The 16,458-nt window shown below is 36.8% G+C and overlaps 1 long non-coding RNA gene across 2 annotated transcripts in view; it reads left to right on the top strand.

Moving 5' to 3' along the window:
• Positions 1-741: 741 nt before the first annotated feature.
• The window catches only part of LOC142600153 (uncharacterized), a 31,083-nt gene continuing 15,366 nt past the window's right edge, over positions 742-16,458 (top strand). For both annotated transcript variants that reach the window (XR_012833608.1, XR_012833609.1), the window contains exon 1: positions 742-798. This is a non-coding gene — a long non-coding RNA (uncharacterized LOC142600153). The remainder of the gene's footprint in view (positions 799-16,458) is intronic.

The raw sequence follows: 16,458 nt of genomic DNA, 5'->3' as shown, positions 1-16,458 counted from the left end.
AGTACAAAGTCCTGTACCTGAGGAAGAACAACCCCATGCACCACTATATGCTGTAGGCCATACAGCTGGAAAGCAGATATGTAGAGAAGGACCAAGGGGTTCTGATGGACACCGAGCTGAACATGAACCAATAGTGTGCCCTTGCAGCAAAGAAGGCTAATGGTATGCTAAGCTACCTCAGACAAAGTACAGTCAGCAGGTCAAGGGAGGTGATCCTTCCTGTTTATTCAGCACTGGTGAAGCCACACTTGAACAGTTCTGGTCTGTTTGTACAAGAGAGGTGTGGACCTAGTGGAAAGAGTCCAATGAAGATGAGGAAGGGAGTGGAGTATCTCTTCTGTGACGAAAGGCTGTGAGAACTGGGACTCTTTAGCCTAGAGTGGTGCCCAGTGACCAGAAGCAATGGACAGGTTACGTCTGAACATCTGGAGTCACTTTTTTACTGTGAGGGTGACTGAGCACTGATACAGGTTGCCCAGATAGGCCGTGGTGTTTCCTTCCCTGGAGATATTAAAAAATGGTCTGGACATGGTCCTGGGCAGCTGACTCTAGATGGCTCTGCTTGAGCAGGGAATATGGACCAAATGACAGCCAGAGGTCCCTTCCAACCTCAACCATTCTGTGATTCTGTGAAAATTCAAGTTTGCATGTTCAGCATTACTATACGCTTTTTTAAACTTATATATTAGTTTGTATATAGCATTATCTCTGGTTTCACTAAGATTTACTTTTCTTTTGCAGGATCTATTCATTAGTTAGGCTTTGTGGTTTTTTCAACTAGATGTGACAGTATAACAAGTGAGTGCTTGCAGGATACTGCCTCTAGAATTTTTAAGCTATAGACCCAAATGTAAAGCTATACAACTTGGTTTAAGACTTCTCAGAAAAGCAGAGTATCCCTTTCTGCTGCTTCTGGATGAAATAAGATGGGGTGCAACTGGGAGTGATGGGGGCATGGGCTGTTGCTGTTTAGAGGACCCAAGAGTAATTAACATATTCCCTTCTCTAGTGCTAGTAATAGTAGCTGCCAACTTGTCCTCCCCAGTTGTTAGTACAAAGTAAATCATAGAATCATAGGATCTTTAAGGTTGGAAAAGACCTCTAAGATCATCAAGTCCAACTGTCAAAATGGCAGAACCATTTTCCTGATCCTGGAAATATAACTGGTTGGCTAATTTTTTTATGCCTAGAGGTAGCTATCTATGAAAGAATGAAGCTAACATAAAGACTGAACAAAGTATGGTGTCTCTCAGAGTCCCCCTAAACATTGAATTAAATTGCAGAAAAATACATTGGTGAGCACGGCACAGGAGATTGTTGTAATTGGAGTTTTTGAAGTTCAGAGCATTTGATTTTACAATCTTAATGGTGTTTTAGCTTTGGATTTAAAAGCTGCATACCTGCTTGAGTGGGAAAAAATGCAGAGTAATCTCATTTTCTATACATCAGTAGAGAAAGGAAAAGCATTAGTTGAAGTTCTGATCTTTTAGGCAATAAAATCAATCAGTGATATAGTATGTATACAGAGGAGATTAGTCTGTTACTTACAGAACTATTGTAATTATTGGTCCTTTTGTGTTCTGTCCTTTACTCCTGTATAAACACAGTTATTGCCTCCCGAAAGAAACAGATTACTGGATACTGTCCTTGTGAGTATACATTTAATCCGAAATACGAAATGTCCCCACATCTAACCCTTGTAATGTCTCTGTAACTTCCTTCGCATCTTTTAGGACAGAAATTTCTGTGTCATTCTGTGTCCACCCACCCATAGTCCCTGTCCCCTTTCCTTGCCCTCCCCACTCTTTATTACCGTTTTCATGCTTCCTCATTTTGGCTGCTTGAAGTACAGTACGGTGTAAGGAATTCATCCTGATTTTCATTTCATTTGCAGTGCAATCACTGAGAGATAAATACATATGCTTCAAGTCATAGTATTTTAGTCTTTGTTCTATTTATCAAACTACAAATTGGTAAAGGATGTTCTTTGTCTTAAAGTGTATGATTTGTCTTAAAATTTTTATGACTCCATCCTATTCAGATGCTAACAAAACCCCTAAAATAATCCTAACAATTCATTTTCATGTATCTAAGTGTTCTTATTTGCAGCAAGCAAGCAAATTACAAGTCTGTGTAACCTGTTTGCATTCTTCTGGTATTATAGATGTGGATACATAGTTAAAGAACCTCCAACGTGTATAATAGTTATAATATGCCATGGCTATTCTCATCCTGTGAGGTTTAGGGTTCAGTACATTTGTATGATTGCTAACATTAAGGTTTATTACTCAGTTACGGACATAGGAAATATAATTAGCATGAACAGTCTTTTTTGCTGACAGGATATGGTAAATTGTGAAGTAAACAAACAGTGCTTGAAAAAGTTTGATTATCCCTTTAAATTAATTTTATTTCCTCTGAAATTACCTCATAACTTTACAGTACCCTTCCACAAAATGCTATCAGGTTTTATGTTTTCTGATGGGAAATTCTGACTTTTTTTTCTCTTTTAAATAAGATAGCTAAATTTGCAATTTTATTCTGTGATGTCCATATGGTACTCAATGTAAAATGAACAGCTACCATAGAGACAAAGAATTTATAAGATTGAGGAAAACACAGGAATGAAATTACAGGATTTAGTACAATACAGTAATTTTTATTTCCATATAATAAAGAGATCTTGTTTATGTCAAGATCCAGAATAATCAAAGTTGTACAACAGATTTGCAGATGAAAACTAAATGACGAAATTATCTCTCTCCCATAAATATTTTCATTCTTCTTCTTTTTGCTTATTTTTTAGTGTTAGATCAGATGAAACAATTACTAAATTACTGAAATTACTTCTTTTAAAGCTGTAATTAGGATTTCCTAGCAGGCAAGGAATTAATGTGTTCAGCAGACCATCTGGCATGGACTATGTGAGCTACAAATACTACTTTTTGTGGTTTTTTTCCCCTTATGCAGATGCCATTACTAATCAAAAAGGATAGAAAAGTTGATTTTTTTTGTTTCATTCCACACTATATTTCAGATTATATGGATTCCTCTTGTAAGTTGCTTATAATGAAATATTGACAGGAATGGCAGTTAAGTATCTAGGAAGTTTTAAAAATATAGTGTTCATCTGTGTACAGCGTCCCCCTCACATTGTGACATTCAGTTGCTTTGAGATTTGATTTTCTTTTTTTTTTTTTTTTTTACTGATGGGAATGGAGAAATTAATACAAAATGGCTATATGGCTTTCAAGTTTTTCAGTATAATGTGATGATAAAGACATTAAAATGGTTGAGCAGTGCTCATATGACATGTTGGTAGCACCCATCAATAACATGGAAGTGTATTCTTGAGAGAGACAAAGGTTACGTCTATGGTGATCAAGGCAATAGCCTGTTAAGGAGTTTATCGAGCAATAACGTCTGTGCAGTATTCTGCAGAGACTCAGCACTGTGCCTGCGTTTGATTAGCAAAGGCTAGTCCTTGTTCTGTATGTTGCTCACTCACTTGCGGGATTTCTATTCTGTGGTCTTTTGCGCCGTGCAGAGATTCCCAAATTTGCTTAACCTGTCAACCTAAATGAAAATTCAAAGATAGAGAAAACTCATATTTAATACAGACAAGACCTGTTTTCAGAAGTATTTAAAGTTTGCAGTCAAAACAAACGGTTATGGTCAAGGAAAAGAACTAAATAAAAAACTGATAGCATTTAAGACATTTTGAATTGTCTTCTTCAAAAGTATATTCATATGGTGGTGAACCAGCTAACTTATTTGAAGTCTCAAAGGATCCATTTAGTTTGGAAAGACAGTCTGCACTGAGATTGAGTGCGATCATGAATTTTCCTGTCACACAGTGTGGTGTTCCGCTTTGTTGTTTTCAGTCTTCGTTATAGTAAAGTACTTGTCTTTTCTTTTTTAATTCACTCAGGACTGATGTTTCTTAGAAAAGAGAGATTTTGTAAAAGACTTAAAAAGCTGATAGCATATTCTGCATATCATCTGACATAAAAAATACTAACTAAAGAGGAAGGCTCTGATTATGCAATTGATCTTTTTATGGTTCCTAGAACAGATATTTTGACTGATGTAAGACAAGAAAATGCATATTCCTGCAATTCCTTCAGTGGGATTAAGAACTGAAGTGAGCTGAAATCAGGCATACCGGAAAACAAGTTAACTTGCCTGGATAGGCTAATGATCTCATTCACTCTTTATTACATTTTTTTTTTTTTTTTTAATGAGTAAGCATAATATGCTGAATATTTCTAAGCTACCCAATATGCTTAAATTTAAAAACAAAGGGGAAACATTTTTTTCCCTTTCAGACACAGTCCTAAATACTCAGATGTAGCACACAATATTAAGCTTTTGTGTTTGTCAAGTCCAAATTGTCTGTTTAGAGACTCTCTGTGGGATCTTGCTTATGAATTTTGATCCAATCTATGAGGAGAAATTGTGAATTTACTACTGTAGTGTAGCTATTTCCTATCATATTAGGTTCTACTGATAAGATAGTTCTGCTGATAAGCAAATATATATTTTAAATGCAACTTTGAAGATATTGAAAACAAATTGATGGGAAACTGCCAAATACCTTTCTTAAATTTGGTTTGGTTAAAGTTAAGAGAGTAATAACTTTGGTGATTCTAATATAAAACTTAAATTTGCAGCAAAGATTTCCAAAGGATTTTGGTTTTGTGAATGTAGGGGAAAGAATTGTGTCTGATTTATGATTATTTACTCAGGGAAAATCTTCTGCATATATGCAAGTATTTTGAACATCAGTTTCACACAATCACAATTCACAAACCAAATCTGCCAGATTATCCTAAGAAAAATAGAAACCCAAAAAGAAGCAATTTACTGTCAGAAGACACAAATGAGGCTGTAGTACTCAACAGCTCCTTTGCCTTAGTCTTCATCAACAAGGTGTCTGGGTCCTTTGTGCTTAGACATAGGGTTAAGGAGGAGAGGAAGTACCAGCTGTGGATGAGGATTGGGTCGGGACTCAACCCATACTAGTCCGTGACACCTGACAGACCACATCTGTGGATGCTGAATGAACTTGTCAGTGTCCTTCCAAGGATCCTGTCTGTCATCTCCAAAGGGTCATGGAAATCAAAGAATATCCCCAATGACTGGAGAAAGGCAAATGTTGCACCCATCTTAAAGACAGACCTAAAGGTGAACCTGAGAAACTACAGTGTGGTCAGCATTACTGGAGTCCCTGGAAAAATCTCAAAGTTCTCTGAGAAGAGTTAGCATGGATTTTTACCAAGAACAAATAATTCCTGAGCCACCTGATTCCCTTCTGTGCTAAAATAACTGAATTTGTGGATGAAAGGAGAGCTGTGAATGAAATTTATCTCTACTTTAGCAAGGCTTTTACACTGTCTCAAATAATGTTCCTGTATAGAAGCTGGGACATTTTGGCCTGGATGGGTGGAAATCCTCCACCCTCTAGTGGAGGGTGTCCCTGCCCATGGCAGGGGGGTTGGAGCTAGATATAGCACACAAACTTTTTCTCCATGAGAACAGTCAGGTAGTGGAGCTGGTTGCCCAGGGAGATTGTGCCACTTCCATCCTTGGAGGTTTTGAAGACTCAACTGGACAAAGCCCTGAGAAACCCTTTCTGACCTCAGAGTTGATCCTGCTTTGAGCAGGACCTTCCAAGGTCCCTTCCAGCATGAATTATCATTTGATTCTCTGATCCAACTATATTAAGTTATGGGTGTCAGGAATGTCCCATTTACTTCTGGAACTGTTCTTTAACACTCTTTCATGAATGGCAGTCATACAGTATTAAATAGCATAATGACTGACCAGACATGATTTTTCAGTGCACTCCACTTCTCAAGTTACATCACCAAATGTTTTTTTGATTTTTAGATAATGATCTAGTTATCTAGATACTACCTAACTAACAATGAGGAAACACTTGTGAATGTGATTATATACATGTCATGGTCTAGGTTGCACACTTCTTACTGTAAGGATACTACACTCACACAGCAAGAAATTATTTCTATACACAAGTATTGTGTCTCATGTAAGAGAAAAGTCACAACAATCAGGAGATGTTAAGCTGATATGTGGGGCAGAATGAGTAACACATTATCTCAGGTCAGACCCTTCCAAAAATATATTAAAATTAGCTTACAATGTAAACCAGATATTACTGTTTTTTTCAGGAAAGAGAAGATGCTTACCTTTGGTTTTATTTCTAAACTCAAAAGGTCAGAATTTTGCTCTGGAGCTTTGCATTTGTCATCCAGTCTCTCCTGAAATAGAGAGGTGTTTTTACTGCATAGACATCCCTGAGACATTTACTTTTTAATCTTTCTATTACATGTATTTTACAAGTCAGGATAGAGGGGGAGAAAACCTGTGTGTCCTCAGTGTGAGCTAGTGCTATGTGTTAGTGTTCAAATAATTAAAGTAAATAAAAATATTGGTATAGAATTTATTTATGTTTTTATATAAAACTAAACCTGATATTTTCAGACTTTAAGATTTTGCTATGTGTCTCAAGTCCTTAGTGATATCAGCTTTTTATAATGCATCTGCTGCCTTCATTAACACAACTATTCTATAACATAAAAAAATATCCACAAAGCATTGAAAAGTGCATATCCTTTAAAACAGCAGTCAGAAGTGAATCTGTAAAACTAACTGCAGACTCTCTATACTGTTCACTGTTGACTTTTGCAACTGTAAAGAATACACACGTAGCTTTGTTTTGGAATATTTTCTGTAATGAGAAGCAAATGGGCTTTCGTATTAATTCAGTCACACATTTCCTTATTATCTATAAATGCCAGGAAATCTATGTTCTTGAAATGCACTCACATTTTTCGCTTTTCTTTATTATCTAGAGAATAATTTGTTTCATTCTATTTCTACTGTAGTTCTAATTCCCTTGAATTCTTTCTTCTTTATTATTTAACACAAATATGCTGATTCTGATGCTGAGAAGGCTTGCTTTTAAAAGGTATTTCGCTTTTAATGGTGTATCCAAATATAGAAAAAAGTGGTTTAGTTTTTTCCATTTTTCTTTTGTTCTAAAGAGCATCCATATGAAGCCAATTGAAATTGAGCTTTTACTTTCATAAAGGAGAAATGGTAATTAAAGCCCTCTTTACCAGTGTATTATTTTTTTTTCTTAGTGGATTTTTTTTTTTTTCTTTTAAAGGATGATTCCATAAGTGTTTCCATTTGGCTTCCCTGAGTAAATTTTCCTTTTCACTCCTTGCCTGCATGCAAATCCTGACTATTTTTCCTGAGAAAAATTTGGGGTGGGAGTTCCACTTGAAGGACAAACTAACAACAAAGAGCGAGCCATTAGAGACAAAAGGATTTTGTAGATCATTAACAGCAGCAGAAACTCTTGATCCATCTCTACCTCTTTGCTTGGGTTTTCCCTTCCTAGATATCTTTTTCCTCAGTAACACTTTATGAATTTTAATTTCACAGAATTTGGATATCCTGGTAATACAATGACACAAAATACTTTTTGTGTGGAAAATAAAAAAGAAAGAAAATAGTAATTCAGATGTTCAGATAATGTAAATAAATATTATGTCATCCAATTCAACAGAACTCTGTTGATTTAAGAGATTACTTCAGCACACACAATCATGACCTGCAGGAAAACATCTATTAAGCAAACTGAAAAATGGGAAATGGGCAAAACAACAAAGATAAGATTCTGCATTCACAAGAATAGTTTTCTACACTGAATTTAGAAAAGAATACTAGCACAGTAATATTTTAAATGTTGAACAATTAACCTTTTTAATTACAATAACCAATTATCCTGCTGAAATACTATGTAACCTTCAGAGTAACAACTTTTTCTCTTCAAGATTAATATTTTATCTGTGGCAGTTTATGGAAAACCTAAAGCTAAAGACATGAATTTGTCTCAGCGAGAAAAATAGAGAAGCTGATTAGATCAAGCACAAAAACATATTTTTAAACTACACATTATTAAGAAAGGGGAAAAAAGAGAAGCAGCTGAGTTGCTTCAAGGATTACCTGTGAGATATCACAAAAAAACAAGTCTGTAAAAGACAGCAAGGTCAGCAAGTCCACTCCCAACCCTACAGCGAAATATACTGTTCACAAGCAATGCTGGACAAATGTTGCCAAAAGGGAATGCAGAGTCTAGATCTGCTTTCTGCACAGAATAATTTATACAATCTATTCTAGTGTTTAACTAGGACATGTTTAAACTTCTGAAAGCACTGTACAGAAATGCTCAGTCTATCTTAAGCTTATTATTTCTTGTCCTATCCAAATATTTTCAGTACCCTCCTCTTCGACTTTGCAGATCTTTTAAGTATTTGAGGACTTGTATTTCAGATTTCTCTTCCACAGAATATACAGCCTGGAACAGTTGTGTTTCTCAGACCTGCTTGTCTTTTTCTTCTGGACTTTCCTCCCGTAATATTTTTACAGGGTAGTGGGGAGAGGATTTGAAATTTCCAGGGCTGTCCTTGACTTGAGACATTAGCTTAAAATAACCCAAAACAAAACAAAAAACTCCTTCCTCTATCTAATAAAACACTTAATTTCATTAAGCCCAGAAGCATGAGGTTTCCAAGAATATGAAGGTAGTTTCTATTTTTCCTTCTTTTCCCCATGAGCTTTGTTTATTCTTGTGTTTGTATAGCTGATTTTTAATTCCTAGTAACGATACTCTGTACCCTCCTTGAATTTGAATCCTAGTTATTTTATTTCTTTCATTTTCCAAATGCATTTCAGTTTTATTCTGCTTTCCTATGTACTTGCAAGTCCAAAGATGTTCAAAAGTCTTAAAACTAAATGTCTGAACAATATGTTGGCCTCTTTGAGAGACCATTCATAGTTGAACATTTATCTCCAGGATGAGTAACTCATCCCTTTACCCTTAGATGTGAGGGTTTTAGAGAATACCCACTAAAATTTCATCTCTTGAGCTCTCACTCACAAAAAATATTGTCATTCTCCTAATGTTCTTAAAATTCTATATGGCAGTATTATTAAGCATGTGTATACTATGCAACTATCATTATATTCCAGTCAGAAGGCCAGGAAATTCTCATCAGTCCATAGTGTAAGGGGTCTGAATATTAGAAGACAGGAAGTCCATTTCTTAGGGTATGTCAGTCTGACAGATAAGGATGCTCATTTTCCTAAAAAGACAAATGCTAGTTTTACACATCCTTATGATCAGTTTTGGTAAATCAGTTTGAATCTCTCAGATGTTGGGCCATGTTCTTCCTTCATCCCTGAGAAGCTGTGGTACTAATTCTCATTGCAATAAGATGGTTGATCAAGAGAGACCTCTCAGCTATGGTCTCTCAGCTATGAGAAATATCCAGCTGCCTGCTCCCTCTTTGCATAGTATTCCATTCACCCATCTTATACTGCAGCAATTTTCTCAAGTAATCTAGTTTTCCCATCTGTAGAAGTTTTTATTTACAGCATGTCAATTTACAATGACTTTGGATGATGCCACCAGTCATAGGCTCTACACACCTTTCCCAGAAATTCCCCAGGCAGGTAACTCCCACACAAACCATGGTTTGTTTTTCATTTCTCCAATGAGTTGTATGCCACAGATCTCACAAATTCATAGCAGTATACAGGTGGAGGCCTTGCACGTAGGTATGTTTTCATTACCTAGTCCTCATTAGTGGAAATGAAATAATAGTTACTCCATGGAGATCATTTGGTTCTACAGATATTTCACAGACACTGCAATTTTCCTTCTAAGGACCCAATTCCTACACTTGCTCCTTCCAAATATCCTCAATTCTTTGTTTTACTGCTAACTTTTAAATTCTTTTTGCCTAGCTTTTCTGTTGACTGGAGTAATTTTTGAACAAAAGACAAAAGAGTAGCAAGAAGTAAAAAAAATTAGTAAACTGAGTTTTTACCCATTTTTCAGCAGCCAGATGGATGGCCATGCATACTGCTGACTGCTAATATACCTGTGAAGATGCATCATGTGGTTCCCTTGGGCATCAGGGGCTCCCCAGGGGCCGTCAGGTCAGGGCCTGGCAGCCGGGACCTGTTCCACTGCCCAAGCCAAGGAACAGGACAGCCAGGGAGCACTGGGACAGCACCAGCCCTGGGCATCATGAACTTCCCTGGGGATGGGGCCAGGCTGAGGACGTTACCCTGTAGATCAGGACCTGGCTGCAGCACAGCTGGGGCCAGCCCCAGCAGTACAGCCCCATTGGCGAGGGAAAGGAGTCAGGCCCTACAAAGACCACTTTCTTAAAAAATGATTTTCCCCAAGGTCACCAGCTGGGGTCCTTCCCAGCTGGCCCTAAGCCCAGACCAGTAAACACCTGGGAGTGAGGAGATGTGCTTAGGGCCCTTGCAGTATCTTCTCAGTCCTCAAAGCTTTACTCATATACCAAAATTTATGCTTAAGCTAGGTTCCTATGTTCCCACCATAGTCAATGGAGAGCTAGCCAAATCAATCAGTGAAACTTGGAGATAAGAGTCAGCTCTTAACTGTAGCAGGGTATGCTATTTCTAGCATGCAAAGATGTCCGAAATATCCACATGGGTCTGATAGATACGTATTCACGCAAGACTGAGGGTAGTCAGCACTTTTGGCTGAACAGCTGAAGGCTGGGAATAATATAATTATTTAAGTTTTCCAAATGGCCTGTAGATGTCTCTGTTTAGGCAACTGAATTGTACCATGGAGAGCTGTACAGCTGTCCAAATACAAGGATAAATCAAAGCAAGCTAAATAGATTTACATTTGCATACTCTTGGACACCTACATTCATACACTTCAATTTAGGAATATGAATCTGGAGCTGAATCCTATCCCAGCAGTATGAAGAAAGAATAAACAGAGTACTTTGGCAGAAATTGGATGGTTTAATTTTCTTTGGAGAGAGCTGCACTGTGTGTTTGATGTTTCATCATCCTTCAGGAGTACTAAGCTTGTTTCATCATCCTTCAGGAGTATCAGTGTGGATACAGTCAGTGTTATTCAGTGTAAAAATTCATGTCTTTACCATGTGGAGTACATATCCAGTGTTTTATATTTGGTGACACAGATATCTTTTTGATCCCTGAAATTTGAGATGATATGGCTTAATCTGTTCTATCTGTTGAGAAAGTATGTTGTGATTTACACCTAAATTCTGGAAATCCCATGGAAAGGAGCTATTTTCACCCAGTTGGGTAAATCTCAATGCAGGGACTAAAACAAACTAATAAAGGCTCAGACTTTTTACTTGCTGAAAAGTGTTTACTTATGAGTAAATTCTATCCTTTCCTATCCTATTCTATCTTGTATTAAATATAAAATTTATATTCTTTCATTTCCCTCTCTTCAATTCAATCATGATTTGGAAGTATCATAGGTAGTACTCTATTTTTTTTGAGAACTTGGACTTAAACAGTCTTTAATTCAAAGATACCTTTTTATAGTATTCAAAACAACTGTATGCAGCTCTCACGATTAGATTTTGCTTCATTTTGCTTTTGGCTTTTAATGAGATGAGGTCCTAGGATTCTTGTGTAGATGAGTAGATGAGCAGGTTTGAAAATAGATATTTGAAAAGTTACGGAGATCAAGGGATATCCCTGCTGACTGGAAGAGGGCAAATGTCACACCCATCTACAAGAAGGGCCCGAAACAGTATCCAGGAAACTACAGGCCCATCAGTCTTCAATCCCTGGGAAAGTAATGGAATGAGTTATCCTAGAACCTATTACAAACCAAATCAAGCAGGTGATTGGGAAAAGCCAGCATGGATTTACCAAAGGCAGATGATGCCAGACTAACCTGATCACCTTCTACAACAAAATAACATTTTTTGTCACCATGGAGAGAGCAGTGGATGTTGTTTACCTGGATGATGGGATTGAAAGCACCCTTACCAAGTTTACTGATGACACCAAACTGGGTGGTGAGATGGACATGCCAGAAGGGAGAGCCATCTGACAGAGAGACCAGGACAGGCTGTAAGAGTGGGCTAGCAAGAAATGTATGAAGTTTAACAAAGAGAAGTGCAAGGTCCTGCACCTGGGATGAGATAGCCAAAGAGCCCAGTACAGGCTAGGATCTGCGTGGCTGGGGAGCATCCTTGCTGAAAGGAACCTGGGCATCCTGGTGAACAACAAGCTGAACATGAGTCAGCAGTGTGCTGCAGCAGCAACAAAGACTAATCAGATCCTGTATCACTGGAACAACCTCCCCACGCATGTGGTGGCATCCCAGTCACTGGAGGTTTTCAAGATATGATTGGACAGGGTGATAGATAATCTCATGTAGGCTCTCTTTGCCATGAAATGTTGAACCAGATGATCTTCTGAGGTGCCTTCCAACCTAGGCTATTCTATAATTCTATGATTCTATTATTCTATAAATGTGATTTAATTTCCATAGATGAAACTAAAGGTGTTCAAATTATTGAAGGTTTTCCTTGAAAATCATCTCAAATATTCATTTTCATTTGAGATTTAATTAAAAAAAAAAAAGCCAAACAACTATTGTGCTTGATTTAACCAAATTGTAGAACTGCCTCTATTAAAAAAACTATCCTTGTATCTAGCCATAGTTTATGATGCAGTTGAAGAAATAAAAGACTGGGTCTGTTTAGCCTGGAGAAGAGAAAACTGAGAGGGGATCTCATCAATGCTTATAAATATCTAAAGGGTCGGTGTCTAGAGGATGGGGCCAGACTCTTTTCAGTGTTGCCCAGCGACAGGACAAGGGGCAACAGGCACAAACTGGAACACAGGGAGTTCCACCTGAACATGAGGAAAAACTTCTTTACTCTGAGGGTGACCGAGCACTGGAACAGGCTGCCCAGAGAGGTTGTGGAATCTCCCTCTCTGGAGGTAGTCAAAACCTGCCTGGATGTGATCCTGTGCAACCTGCTCTAGGTGATGCTGCTTTAGCAGAGGGGTTGGAGTAGATAATCTCCAGAGGTCTCTTTCAACCCCTACCATTCTGAGATTCTATGAAAATTATTTAGAGCAATTAAGAAAAAAGTGAAGACTCTGCCTGTAGAAGTTAATGTACAGTAACAATTCCCAATGATTATTTCTTTATTAATTAAACCTTACATATGGCCTTAAGCCTATTTTTCTAAATAGCTATTATGAGAAGATTGATATTTAACAGCAGAAGGCTAATGGTCTAGTGTATTAAAGAACATTTTGTTCTTAGGCATGTATTCATGGTTATTTAAAAGTCTAGCTCTTTTGACTGACAGCAATTTTTATTTTTTTATGTAGATGTGGGAACAAGTTTCTATAGAAGTAATTAAACTTGTTTGCATGTTTTTCAAAATATTTTGTAATAGACTTTTACGGTTTAACCCAACAGGCAGCTAAAAACCACACAGCCATTTGCTCACTCCCCCTGCAGTGAGATGAGGGAGGGAATCAGAAAAAAAAAGGTAAAACTCATGGGTTGAGATAAAGGCAGTTTAATAGGACAGAAAAGGAAAGGAATTATAATAATAATAACAACAACAACAATAATAATAATATGCAAAACAAATGATGCACAATGCAATTAATCACCACACGCTGACTGATGCCCAACTAGTCCCTGAACAGCGATCCCTCCCCCCACTGGCCAACTGTCCCTCATTTATGCGACATCATATGGTATGCAATATCCGTTTAGTCAGTTTGGGTCAGCTGCCCTGGCTGTGGCTCCTCCCAGCTTTTTCTGCATCTGCAGCCTTCTCAGTTGGAAGAGCATGAGAAGCTGAAAAGTCCATGACTTAATGTAAGCACTACTTAGCAGCAACTAAAATATCAATGTGTTACCAATATTGTTCTCATACAAAATCCAAAACACAGCACTACACCAGCTGCTAGAAAGAAAATTAACTCTATCCCAGATGAAACCAGGAGATAGCGTCAGAAAACTGCATGAATGATAATCAATAACTGCTGTTTCACTGCAAGAGCATCATGGAGTAAATAAATGGTCTTTTTTAAAAAATTTGTCTTTCTTTGCAGTGATGGGCTTGATGGAAAATATGTCTCTGCTATCACCTATTCAACTTACTACAATGAAGTTAAGCAAGGAGAAAGCTTTCTAAGAGATTTTTTTTTTCCTTGTCTACCAAGCACACAAAAATTGGTGAAGATTCAAGGACTGGGGGAGACCAATACAGATTTATTAAAGTAAGAAATCTGGTTTTCTCAGAGGTGGTTTTTTTTTGTGTTTTTTTGTTTGTTTGTTTGTTTTGTTGTTTGTTTGTTTGTTTGTTTTTTAAATTCTGAGGGAAAATAGATTGTCCATAAGTATGTGTATACATATCTGGCCTGATCCTTATTAGTATCAGGCTAGTAAGTAGAACTGTTACAAAATCTGTGCACATGAAAAGCCTTTCATTCCTTAAAAACTCAGCTTTGTGAAGCATTAGATAGCAGGCTGTAAGCATTATTAAGTAGAAATTATTCTTTAAAATTATTTGCCTTTATACCTTAAATATCTTCATAATTTGTCCTATGTATGTCCATGGACAGGAATGTATGCTGTATGAATTGTGAAAAAACCCCTTAATTTTATTCTTCAAGATTTTTTTTCTTTCATGATGTGAACATAATCCAGGCAAACTCTCTGGTTCCATTTGAAAAACATCATTGATAGTAAACGGATGTATCTACTCTAGAGGCTTAACTTTGTTGTTACTCTGTTTCCTTAAGTAAAATATCAGGTATGGTATATAGTTTATATGCTACATAGTTTGCCTCCACAATAGTAATCTATGAGTGTTGGAAAGGTCATTTGATATTTTGACATGAAAGGAGTTTTATTAAAGGCTTTACTAGAAAACCAGATAACTAATTAGAATCTATTTGTTTGTGCCTCACATGAAGCTATACGTAAACTAGAAATAAGTTTTAAAACCACAAACAAATAGGAACCTTCTCTCTCTTTCCCTTTGATCAATGTAAATGACATTTTATTTTTAAGGACCAACATCTTTTGCAGTGTGTGATGGTGAATAATTAAAGCAATACATTAATCCTCTTTTAAGAAAATAGCTGAGAGAAACTCATCCCTCAGGACTTTTACATATCAAAGTGGTCTGTAAAAAAATGCTAGTTGTAAGATTACATCTGTATGTTAAAGAATTTGCTAAGAATAAACTTAACATTTTGTCTGAAATTTAAAAAAAAATAAAAAAAAGTAATGTGTCAGTTCTCACTAATTATTGGCATTGTTCATTGCTTCCATGAAATGTTTTTCTTTAGGTAGATCATAAAGCATTGTTCTGTCTTTGTCCATTGCCATAATTCCCAGTAATAGCCTCTGACTCAAAATTAAACTAATGATTCTCTTCCCTTTTAAACTGTATCATAATATAGTAGGACTATTCACCCGTCAAGTATCTTCAGTAGATTCAAATTAATTTTAGCCTTTTCTTTCTTGCCTTAGAAAACCTGTAGTCAATATGAAAATGCATAACTACCTTTTCAAAACAGTATCTATTAACGTGTACCATCAAATAAATATTTCTATTGCATGTTATCTTACTTAAGTCTTTGCTTTCTCTTGAAAGTTACTGTAAGTGATTTCCCTCTAAAAGTTAAACTGTATACCACGGCTAACAGGTCTACTAAATTCACAGTCTGCTATCCATTTAAAACTTTTGCACTCTGTTCCAGAGACACATTCTCTTTTAAGAATGTCAGTGTGAGTGGCAAGGACAGATTTCTAGCTATGCATTAATATCATTTTTTCCATTAAAAACTGCAATTAAGATATCATTTAGATGCTCTCTAGTAAAGACCTTTGCTTGTCTATGTTTTCTTCTACAAAGTGAAAGTCAGACTCTTTCTGATTTCTTTTTTCTTGTCTAAAATGGCTGGTGAAATTACTATCTGTATACACTTCTCACCTTTTTTTCCAGACATGTTGACCCCCAATGTACCCATTTCTCTAGTCACATCAGATGATCACTGACATCACCAAGTCACTTAGGCTGTTATAGCAGGATCCAGTTAACCTTTCCGGTTCCAGATCTTCCTCAGATCCCAGATTAAATGAAAGTTTGACCCTTGTCCTCTCAACACTTCCTTCTTCACAGAAACTCAGACAAGGCAGCTGATTTCACTGGAAGTTGCAGCACTTTCCATGGATACATGATATGAATAATACAGTGAGCAGAATCCTGACGCACCTTAGGCTAGCAGCTAAATGCAGGAACGGATTGCATTACTTCTTTAATTCTGTTAGTTTACTTTGATTTTTATTAACTCTTTCTTCCCCTTTTCCCTCTGAAATGGTATTTCAAAACTGAGAGGCTTATTGAGGCTTAAGAATTCTCCACATTTAATCAAATGTTATCAGTTACTGAATTTTAGCTATTTCACTGTTTCCCCTGTGGTGTGAATAAAAAGGGCAAAAAAGGCTTGTATACAAAATGGAGCTTGCAGGCTTACAAAATGGCGGTATGAGAAAGA

This window comes from Balearica regulorum, chromosome 1 (assembly GCF_011004875.1).
Source record: "Balearica regulorum gibbericeps isolate bBalReg1 chromosome 1, bBalReg1.pri, whole genome shotgun sequence".
NCBI lineage: Eukaryota > Metazoa > Chordata > Aves > Gruiformes > Gruidae > Balearica > Balearica regulorum.
This window is presented reverse-complemented; position numbering and strand designations above follow the sequence as displayed.